At 45.4% G+C, this 12181-nt stretch overlaps 1 protein-coding gene across 1 annotated transcript in view; it reads right to left on the minus strand.

Moving 5' to 3' along the window:
* Positions 1 to 9303, minus strand: part of sv2a (synaptic vesicle glycoprotein 2A) — a 56284-nt gene extending 46981 nt beyond the window's left edge. The window contains exon 1 of the mRNA XM_040117994.1: positions 9206 to 9303. The gene's annotated coding sequence lies outside the window, so the exon portion shown is untranslated. The remainder of the gene's footprint in view (positions 1 to 9205) is intronic.
* Between the last annotated feature and the right edge of the window lie 2878 nt (positions 9304 to 12181).

Here is a 12181-nt window from a genome sequence, read left to right on the forward strand (position 1 = left end):
GTCTGCCGCCAGCATGAGTCACTCCTGTCTCCAAATATAACCCCGGCTTTCACCGCCGCACAGATGAACACGACCTCACATACGCACACTAACACGCAGAGACACGCAACTTCACGCACAAGCTGTCACTCCCCATTAGGGCTGCAACTAATGATTATTTTCAATTATCGATTGTCAGGATATAGTGAAAAATGTCGGTTACGGTTTCCCAGAATCCCAAGGGGATGTGTTCGCCTGTCTTGTTTTGTCCCACCAACAGTCCAGAGCCCAAAGATATCCCGTTTACAGTCACAGACGACCGAGGCAACCAGCAGATATTTACATTGGAGAAGCTGAGACGGGAGGATTTGGGCAGTTTTTCTCTAAAAAAAAAAAAAAAAAAAAAACGACCCAAAGCGATTAATCGATTACCGTCATCATTGTCAGTGGACAAATTGGCTAAGCTACTAAATGTTGCAGCTCTACTCTCCCTGAGGGCTGAAATGAATAATTTATTTTTATCCAGGATGAATCTGCTGATTATTTTCCTTGGCTCAACGTTTCATCAATTGAATGTTGGAAAACTGTTAGAAAACGCCAAACCAAGGGTGACCCCTCCCAAACGTTGTCTCGTCCGACTAGCACGCTAAAACCCAAAGATATTCAGTCTAATATCACTTGAGATAAGAGAAGCGCCAGATCTTCACAATCCAAGAGCTTGTTTAAAAAAAAAAAACACTTGAGAATTATTTAGAAATGTAAACTTGTCCCTTTCTGTCCGCTCTCCTCTTCATCACACAGAATCATAGGGTGGGGGCTGTGCAGTTGACATTTATAAGAATGTTTTTCCAATTTTAATTTTCAGTGTCATCATTCATCAGGATGTGGAAAATATATGCAAAAATCTCAAAGGAATCAGGGGAAAGTCCTGCTCTCAGTTTTTGTGTCGTCGCTCGGGTCAACTCTCGCCTGCACGCTGAATTAAATCTTGACGCCCATTTCGACGGCACGGGCGCTGCAGCTGGCGAGACGGGGGTCAGCGACGGCCCGCCCCCGTGCGCTCGAGAGCCGAAAGAGCGACAGAGAAAATGCGTGTGTGAAAAAAAGCGAGGGATTACTGTGATGCAGCGCGCGTGTGTGTGTGTGTGCGTGTGTGTGTGTGTGTGTCAGAGAGAGAGAGAGAGAGAGAGGTGGGAATGATTAGGTCAGTAGCGCATTCTCCGAGCTGCAGATGGCCGGTAGTGTCGAGAAGCGCTGAATTCATTATTTCTCTTGACATCTTTGATTTCTGGCTCTGACGCATGCAATGAGTTTTTCCCTCCCATAGATCGCCCCTGGGGGGGGGGGGGCTCAGCGAAATCCTGATCACGAAGCTGTGTAGAGAAGGAAGCTGAATGAAACACGACGAGGTCATTCCTGAAACGCTCCATATCCATTTTGATTAAATATATATAAAAAATAAATAAATATTTGGTATCTTTCAGCAATACAGGCTGGTTTTCACATGACAAATGACGTCTGTTTTCTGCGACTCACTGTCGTTTTAGAACAAAACTCTTCGCATCGTTACTTAGCAACACAAAGCGCCGCTGTCATCGCGGTGGGAGACGAAGTCGCTGTCCTACCCGAGGTGGACAAAAGTGAGACTATTTGGAAGTGTCTCCTAGTGCAGTTTCATGTGCTTCTCTTTTCTTTTCCTTTTTTTTTTTAACACGATATCGCCGCTGGAAAACAACATGACATATGCCCATTTATCTGCCCCTCCTCACAAGCCACCGAGATGCATCCCACCCCCCCAGGGCAGGACTCAAGTCAACAACAAACACCTACGCTCATAACGGAGCACGCTGACCGCCTTCCCCCGGTTGGGCTCAGACCGCAGGCGGGAAAACGGGGCATTCAGCCGCGTGCTCGTGTCAGATCGGCTCGCCGGAGTCGAAAAGTTAGAGGAGGCAGCCGGTTGTCTTTACACAAAACGTTAGCCGTAGGTGGACGTACAGACTGTCGATGAATACGGAAACAAGCTGTCTAAACTGCCGAGCCGCTGCTGTGGTAAACTGTGACTCAACAGAGTGTATGTGAAGTTCATGGAAGCTTTTACATTTACTGTTTCAAACACCTGGTGCCTGAAGCCATTCAGCCACGCTGGCAGTGTCGATCAACGGTTCGGTCAAGGCTGCAATGTCTCAACAACTGTTGGATGGATTGTCGAGAAAGTTTGTGCAGATATCCTTGTTCCCCAGAGGATGAACCCTACTGACTCTGGTGATTCCCCGACTTTTACTCTTGCGCCATCATGAGGTTTTGTGTGAAATGTCTCAAAAACTGTTGGATGGATTGCCGAGAAATTTTGTGCAGATATCTGTGTTCCCCAGAGGATGAACCCTACTGACTCTGGTGATCCACCGACTTTTACTCTAGCGCCATCATGAGATTTTGTGTGAAATGTCTCAACAACTGTCGGATGGATTGCCGTGACATTTGGTCCAGACGTTACGTTCCCCTCAGGATGGATTATGATAACTTGATGGTGATAACCTGATTTTCCATACAGCAGCATCATCCAGTCAAATCGATTTGTACAAAACTTCAATTCAAAACTAAACACCTGCAAAACTGATGGCATTACCATGGAGAGAACACCGTGCAACTGGTCTTGACTGCATTTAGAAGAAGCAATACTTGGAAAAGATACTTAGACGTTAAACATCAGCATCTTAACATGCTGACGTTAGCATTTAGCTCACAACTCTTGTTAAACGGACAAATGTTGTGTAAGTGTCTCTTTAGAGGTTACACTCTGTAGAACTTATTGTTCCTGCATTAAATGTGAAATTAATTTACCAGAATAACGGTATGTGCAGTAAAAGACTCGCCACCACAAATTATTTTACTTTATTTATACTTTATATAAAAATACCATAATCTTCTCGTCAGAAGTTTGTGGGTATGAATGTTTTGAAAAGAGAGAAACATAATGGAATGTTAGTTTTCTTGTTAGAAGGATTTACACTGATGCATTTTTGAAACACACCCTGTATGTCAAAGGGTCAAATGTTAAATCAATATCATCTTCTGACACTAATCAAAAATAATATAAACTCTCTGGGGGAGTTGGATTAGAAACGCACCCCCTCACTGGTAAAGTCAATGAAATGTCCTCTACACCCTGGGTTTTACTTATCACCCCGCCCCAGCCAACGCCTCTTGTGGTAACTCTGAATTTCACCCAGCATCCAGCAATTTTCCTCCACCCTCATCCATCATTTTTCTATCAGCCACTCTGGTCGGAGCTTCCAGGGGAGTCCTGCTGACGTTGTCTGAAGGATCGATCAATTATTCATGTCTTGTTTTCTGGCCACAAGGACGGAGGTGGCAGAGTTGACTCGTCCCCTCGGCAGTGAAGTATCGTTGCGACAGAAGCCTCTCACACAGCTCCGCGGTCCGGTTCCTGCTCATCTGCACCAACCACAGTGTGACATCTGCACACAGTCATGCGGGGAGGGGGGGGCATTTTTATTCAGCTGCACCATGGTCCTGCATGGCTTCAGGCCCATCCAGGCTATGGGCATAACAGCAGGCAGAGAGGAGGGTATGGTGATTGGTTGTTGGGCTTACCGGGTCATAGCTCCATCCCTGCGCATGCACGAGTCCCCTTAGGGAGAATCTGCAGCCTGACAAGAGTCACGTCATTGTTTCCCCTGCTCGGGCTCTCAGAGTGCACCGTCACCCTGGTGGCACCGAGGCGGCTAGCAACACCATGTCAAACACAGTGACGTCAGCCCTCTGCATCCATTTTGGCTTTGCTCGCTGCAAAATGGACTGAAGAGGAGTCTGACTGAGGGCAGCTGAGAGGTGCAGTTCAAAACCTGCAGCACGGTACAGAGAAAAGAAAACCGCAACACAGCTGTGTGTACACACTGGGTTTTTCACATCAGCTCACATTAGTCTTGTTTCTAATGTTTATTTCATTAGCATGCACCACTGGTGTGATGTCTTTACAAGTTAAGTGTTGTTGTGAGGTGCAGTCATTGCAAAATTTCCCTCTTTAACTGAAGGTGCGTTTGTTAGAAAATGAATGATCTGCTGAGAGCTGACAAATTACAACTATGAGGCAAATTTGAATTCATAATGAAAATGTGACAAATTAACAATTACTAACAAGGTCTCCTGAGGTAGTGAAGTCAACTATGGATACTATACTTTAACTGTTTTGAGACTAACAAGAGTGAAAAGGTTTACTTAGGCACTGCGGTGCCTCGAGCTGCACGCTAACATGCTGTTTACCATCTACACCGTCTCAATTTAGCATGTTAGCATGCTACCATTTGCTAATTAGCACTAAACACACAGTACAGCTGAGGCTGATGGGATGGATGTCATTAGTTTTGCTGGTACAGGCTCAATTTTTGACCTGACAATGGCGCTAGATAAAAAGTCAGGGGAAAACCAACATATTTTGCATTTCGTCCTGAGACACACATGAACATCTGTACCAATTCTCATGGCAATCCATGCCATAGTTGTCAAGACATCACACTCAAAACCACTAATGTGAACCAGCTCGTGGTGGCGCTAGGAAAAAGTTATATCATCGTGTGGGAAACCATGAATGTGGGTAACTTATTCAATCCATCTTGATGTTGAGGTATTTCACTGGATGCGTGAAAAAAAACTGAGCCGCTGGTGGTGGTAAATGAAAATTCGGCTGATCACCAAAGTCAGTAGGATTCATCCTCTAGAGACCGTGAATCCACACCAATCCATCCAGTAGATGGTGAGATATTTCACTCTGGTCCAAAGTGTTGGAATCACATAACCCAGCTTTGGGGGGAAAAAAAGAAGTAGTTCCTGATATGAGTAAAATCAGGTCAACATGCTCTGTGCATTAGTGAATTACGTGCTGCATAGCAAATCATTCGCCACTACTTCTAGGGAGTGGGGGTGAATTCTTCCTGGACAGCCTAGAACATGTTGTAGGGACTAAAGAGTGATTATGAAGCTACTTTAGGCCACAACACTGTGCAGATATCATTACCACTGCACTTTGCAGATGCTTTGCCGCAGCTCTTCTCTCTCTTAGTGAAGTGGGTTTAATATGTTTTTTTTTTTTTTTTTTCACGGTTGTGTGCATGAGATTGTTACCACTACAAGCTTTTTGCTCTTGCTTCCCTGTGCATCAAAGCCACGTTTGTGTTTTCTGCAGGAGCCGCGGTGTGTGTGTGTGTGTGTGTGTGTGTGTGTCTTCTCATTTTGTGTTAAGTGCAGTGGAGAACACGCTTTATTTTATAGGTCCCATAATTTCTTAATGATCTCCTAGAAAGTTCCTTAATTACAAGGCCTTAGTAATTAGGTACTAATTACATGGAAGACCGACAATGTTCCGAGATAGTAGACATATTAAAGGCGAGGTTGGACATTTTAGGAAATACACTTATTCCGTTTTTTTGCTGCAAGTTAGATGAGACGATTAATACCGCTCTCATGTCAGTGTTTTAGGTAATTAGCTTAGCCTAGCATAAAGACAGGCCGGGGAAACAGCTAACCTGGTTCGGTCCGAAGCCCCAAAATACACCCACCAGCACCTGTAAAACTCGCTGATTAACATGTCGCATCTCATTTGATTAACCCACACACAAACCAGAATTTTTAAAAATGACAAGTTGTGGTTTTACGGGGATTTCTGTACTGTGCTTCCGTTTTTTGTTTTTCTCCCGCTAAGCTACGCTAACTGCCTCCTGGCGTCAGCTCCATCCTTAATGCACATATATGAAAGTGGTATAAACCTTCTCATCTAACTCATCTGAGCAAGAACGTGAATAAGTGCATTTCCCTAAAAATTGAACTAGTTTTTCAGAAGGAATCAGTAAAGGTACAGTTTCCTCGGAAGAATTGTGGAAATCTGGATTCTTGGAAAAAAATGAGAGATGCAATCAAACCCAAGTAAAAATGAATCTACTTTTTGGAAATCTTAATCTCCATATTTGTTGAACTAATATATACTATACAGAAAGTTTACACAGCAAGATTTGCATTTTTGCATGTTCTGCTGCACGGACTATGGTAGAAGACTGTTATGCTACAAATGAACTAGAATTAATCAGAGGAGTACCAACTGAACACTGTCTCCACTTCCCCTTTAATTAGTACCAAATTACATGGTACTTTCAAGAAACCTTTCAAGGAAATTACAGCCACAGACAAGTTCCACTCTCTAAAATTATCATTGAATGATTAGGGAAGTTTGGGACTTGTTAAATAAATCTTTACTATCCCTGATGATTAGTTACGTAACTGCAGTAGCATTTAATCGAGAGACAGATGTGACAAATATAAAAACAAGCAAAGGGCCAATGAAGATTAATCACATGCATTTGTTTACAAAAGCAGAACAGGTAGTCAGACACTTCTTCCGGCTTAAATTGTAAGAAAAAAATACACTGTCAGTGGAGAGTTATGTGGTTCACACCAATCGCTGCTTCGACCCCCACCTACCCGCCCCCACCTCCCCATCTGGACACAAGGGAAAAGGCCATCAATCATCTCTGGGTCTCACAGTAAATCTTTAGCAGAGAGGAATTTCGCAGCAGCAGCAGCAGCAGCATCACAAGCCGAAAAAACGGAGTTCTGTCTAGAAAAAGACGATGCAGCCCAAACGAACCAGCGTTCCCTGAAGCACTGATCTAAATGATGAAACAGCTGTGCTAATTGCCGCTCCTGACAACACCTGGATAGGGTAGTTGAGGTGGATCGCTGTGCTCTCCTGCGCCGCAGCCTGTTGTTGTTGTTTTTTTTTTTGTTGTTTTTTAAAAATAGCTGTTATGCCAGTATTATCCAGCCACCGTCGCTCCCAGCTGCAGGGAGAGGCGAGCTGTAACTTGTGACAGGGCTAATCTCTGCCGACAGACCGGAGCACGGCCCAGTCGGCAGGGGGGTAGCAGGCAGAAAATGAGAACACCAAACAGAGCAGCTCCCTTAGCTCCTCCTGGTTTTCGAGTGGAGGCTCCCGTGTGTTGAGCTGAGTGAACAGTCCTTTGAATGGGAATGTCAGCCTCACCTGCAACGAAGATGTCAAGTCACACTGCTTTTGTTGTGCTGTGTGGTGTTGAGCGACAGCTCGGGTGTATATATATATATACACATATAAATCTTAATAAATCAACATATTGTTCCCAAGCCAGACCATGGCTACCTGCAGGTACTGACCATGTGTCCATGTTCTCCTACATGGACACATGGTCAGTGACATCACTCATCCATCATCACATTAGGGCGGCAACTAATGATTATTTACCTTATCGATTAATTTGATGATTTAAAAAAGAAAGAAATTGAAAAATGTCCATTATAATTTCTGACAGGTCAAGGAAATGCATTTTGGAAAGTCTGTTTTATTCGACCAACCATCCAAAACCCAAACATAGTCACTTTTCTGTCATATATGAGAAAGAAAAGCAAATATTGGGCATTTTTGTTTGAAAAATGACTCAAACAACTAATTGACAAAATAGCTTTAAATTAACTTTCTGTCAATGAAGCACTCAACTAACTAACTAATCGTTGCACCTGTAGAAGGGATGCTCTGAAGCCCGGATCCGGGTTTACCGCTTGCCGCACTCTGTCAGATACTGAACCACGGCAAAGTTGGAGTAAACATCGTACTTGTTCGTACTGAAAATGTGGGTATGTTTTCCTCCTTCGGGCTCCAACCCACCACAACTCTGCACAGGCGTAGAAAATGGGCCGATGGATGGAAAGATAACCAACACTGCATTAGCACCGCATCCAAAGTCTATTCGAGGTCCACGCACGGCCACTAATCTGGAGCCAAAAGAAAAACAAACTCTCTCTCAAAAGGGTGTGAAGGTGGATGTGTTACCAGGGCTCTTGTTGCCGGCTAATAGAAGACTAACTGAGAGACTGAAAGTGTGCCAGGCTTTGACTTGTACAATCACAAACTATGACTCTTGTTTGGTTTTTTTTTTTTTAAAAAGAGGCATGCACGGTTTCCTGCAGGTCTGCTATAGTGGCAGCTCTCCTCAACGCCACCTCTCATGTGGGTCGGATGCATACAGTGGCTCAGAAACTGAGCTGCAATGATGGCTGCCGGTGGGGGTGGGGGTTGGGGGGGGGGGGGCAAGACATTAGACACGTAACGTTGTAAAGCGCGTCACCTCTACACGCAGAATTGACCACGAACTCGTCTTCCAGCAGCCGAGTCACCCCGTGTGTCTTTCAAATCAGAGTTTGAAACACCCAGAAGGGCTTGGACGCAATACCAAACAACGTCCCTCTCCGGGCAAAGTCGTTTCAGCACCACTGACATTAACCACCGCAAAGCAGCACCACAACCAGAGGAGAGAGAGAGAGAGAGAGAAAAATGCTCATCACTCTTTCTCCGTCACATCACCCCCCCCCGCTGGGTTTCTACAAGGTCATTGTGGCGCACGACGCAGGACAGGACACCCCGGCTACATTTGCGCGTTTGATCTTGGCCTGATGTTGTAGGGATCAAATGTAACAGCAAGTGAGCAGGAAAACTTTTTTTTTTCCTATAATCTGAGAGTAAAAAAAAAAAAAAAAAAGGCGGTAAAGACAGAAATACAAATTAATGTCCGTGTACCGAAGAGAAAAGGCGGCGGAGAGAGACAAGGGCATCGGCGCCCTGAACCGTCGCCCACTCGACCAAAGCGGCTCGACGCTGGGAAGCCGGTCACGTGAACTGTTTAAAGACATTAAAACATAACGCCCGTTACCTCCTACCTTGCCCTCTCTCTAGCTCCTCCACAGAGTCAATCCTCTGCGCCGGGATGGATGATAATGATCGCTCTTAACGCACAAGCGCTGCCGGCGAGAACGAGAACGAGGGGGCGCATTTCGCCCCAAAAAAATCCGCAGTCAGAAATCTTAAAATCCTTTTCTAACTGTAACAGTTCTAATTAACGTCTACATTTTTTCCCCCTCACCGTATTCCCACCTATGCCTTTATTCCCTTCGGATCCAGGTTTAGGGGTCGTTGCGTTGCGCAGCAAAGGCTCGTAAACCCGTTGTTTTTTTAGTCCTAAATAAACGTCGAGTTGTGTCACGAGCACAGGGAAATATTCCTAAATGTGTTCCTGCTCTGGCGCGCGCGGCTGAAAACGTCCACAGCGGCGGACATCAACGCGTTCAAAGGGAGCTCGAGATCAAACGGCGCATTTGAAAGGGGATTTGTTCATCTACTCACCTTTTGGTGGGAAGGTCGGCGCGTTTTTTAGGGGGACCAGAATTCGCTTTTTTTAATTTTCTGTGCAGGGAGTCACCCCGAGTACTTGAAGCAAAGAGGGTCCTGTGTGCTCCTGTGATGTACACTGACGTAGTAAGAAGAGGGATGCTTCCCCCCCCCCAACTTCCCCCATCCGCTCCTTTCCTTACTACACACCATCCTTCTTGGATGGAGACACCGCCCCCTCCCACCCCTCTTCCAGCAGGCACCATTCCTCTGAGAAAGAACGGGGGTGGTGGGGGGGGGGGGGGTTGCTGGTTTGCGTGAAGCCAGAAAACAGTGACTTTTGTTTCTCCGTGGGCGATTCAACCGCCGCGTGGGTCTACTCATCATAAGGTGACACCTCACACGCGGCGCACACGACCGGGTCCGTAAACGGGAACCGTGCGCTCACGCTCGGTGCAGTTCGGTTGAAAGACCGTCACTTGCTCCGTTTACACCAAACGCCTGGCGCAGTGGACTGTGCGAGGCGAGCTTCTCCCTGCACGTGCTCGGGCTCGTGCTTCTAATTGGCCTTGTTACAAAGGGTGAAGAAAAAAAAAAATCACAAGGATGCTCCTCGTGGAAAACAACTGAAAGTCTGTCCTGTTCATTTTGTACGGATGTGATAAAAACAAAAACATCGCAGCAGTGTTAATGTTATATGTTATGTAAAAATAAAGGTCTGCAATAATGCCCGTACGTCGACAGGAGTTTGTTCGCCACCTTTCTTGCCGACTTTGAGTTAACTGTATTTTCTCGTAACTGGCACAAACGTTACATGATGGAAAATCACCCTAAGAGCCGTGACCAAGTAAACCTGAACGTTTCCAAAACTACATCTACATCTATAAGGCCGACTGCCTAATTGGGTCCAAACTGTTCGACCTAAGACACTTTATCCCTGATTCAGTGTCCTCTTGACCCGGTAATTTGTTTAACGTTGCTAGAGCAGGGCTTCCGGCACAACTTCGACAACTTGCATCAACTTGAACGCAGACGGGGAGAAGTCCCGTGGGATCGGAACGGTCCCCCCTCCACAGCAGGCTAATAACACTAGTGATGACTCTGTTCTGTTCGTGTGCCCCCAGTGAGCCACGACAGCGTGGCAGTCAGCCAGCGTGCACAACACCAGGGTCCCTGAAACCGAAGCAGCTCAGTGGAGCTGGGCGGTCATTGATTTAGTTGTCGACGCCCGTGCTCTATTAGCGCTGCGATGTCAAAATGTGTTCGTTGAGAAAGGCCCAGTGCATGAGACGGATTCATTTTGGGCTGTGGCCTTTATCAATACTTTAAAGCCTGCTTTCACTGATTTTTGGCCACTTGGGGGCAGCACAACAAGCTGTTAACACGACCTTGACATATTATCACCTTATACTGTGCAGCTGTTACCGTGAACGTGGTATGTCTGTTCTGCTTATGTAAACATTGGCTTGTGTTTCTGGCCCGTTGATAACTGTACGTCCAGTATTCAGTCTTTTTTTTTTTCTGTTTTGGTCTCCACCCCCTACTTAAGTAAATATTTGTCTTTTTTGCCACTAGATGACTATATTCACCAGCTGGTCGCTAACTGTCTTTGTCATTTGGAGAGATTAGTGTACAGTTGATTTATCAGGGTGTTTTGTTTTTTTTCTCTGCCTGTTGCAGCGTTTTGAAAGATTTTCTACAAAACACACAAAACACTGAAGGGTTAAAGTGAAATATATTGTAAGTTACAATATAGGAGACAAACAAACCTTATTACAAGAAGTCAAAGGAGAGTATCTCAACAGAAAGATTTTTAAAATAATCTTTATAGTGTTTCTTGAGACAAATAACCTATTGGTTAAGAAAACCTATTGGTTTTCTTTTCTTCAACCCAATCACATCAAGATAAAAACATATATAATGTTCACGCCCTGCCCATGCACTGGCCATAGATTAAAGCTCAGACAGACAAAGCTTGGCCTACACAACAATGAGCTGAAAGACGCTAAAATGCTCCACAGAGCTGAGGGGAACTGCAGAGTCGGGTGATAATTCTCGGTGGTTTCGTCACCACAAGCGACGCCTTTCACATCACGCAGTCATTGAATCCGTTGTTAAAATAAAGTATTACTCGAGTCCTGATAACTCCCGGTCTTAATCTGTGATTCATTAGAAACAGAGAAGGTTCTCCAAATTTGTGTCTGTCGGATTCAAGTTTAAATTGTTTCAGAAATAACAATCGGAGTCCAGCTGTTCTCGTTTACATGATTTCCTGTTCCTGTTGTCAGACAGCAGAACAAGTATGAAACAGCGACTGAAACGCGGCACATTAAGACTACGTGTTAACCATCAGTCACTTCCAAGCCGTTTCCAAGCTGCTGCTCTTCACTGCTAAAACCCTGATTTTATAAACGCGTCGTCGTCTGACAACATCCCCATTTTTATAAAGAGAACAAACCACGAAAACACAGTGCAAGAAATCTGAACTCATAAAGCAACACTATAAAAACCCATTAACTGGGGAATCCTAATTCATTAATCCTGGAAATAAACACAAGTGCTTCTCCATTTCCTATTGTTGCTCCCACCTCCGACTGATCTCAAACCGCATGACCTCATTCGTGGTAACACACGTGGGTAAGTCCTCCGCTGTGCCATTTCAGGCCTTTCAGTCCGATCTCCACTGACTCTACCGGCTGTCGCCTGACTGTCACCGGCATGCAGGCAGATCGGACGGGGCCCTGTCGCCTTCAGGCTTTCAGCTGCTTTTGGCCGTTTGGGGGCCGTCTACTGATCAGCTGGCAGTTCCTCCACCCGCTGCCCTGCTCAGTCTGACGGTGACGGGTGAGGAGAAGGTGTGAACGTTGGAGTGAGAAAGTGGCCCGGTCACTGAAAGGTCTAACTCACTTCGCCGTGTCCCCCGAAAACGACAGCGGCAGCATTACTGTAACGTTTCACCACTGCTTTTCACTGGAATACGGACCCCTCCAC

The sequence above is a fragment of the Xiphias gladius genome, chromosome 22 (genome assembly GCF_016859285.1).
Source record: "Xiphias gladius isolate SHS-SW01 ecotype Sanya breed wild chromosome 22, ASM1685928v1, whole genome shotgun sequence".
Classification (NCBI taxonomy): domain Eukaryota; kingdom Metazoa; phylum Chordata; class Actinopteri; order Istiophoriformes; family Xiphiidae; genus Xiphias; species Xiphias gladius.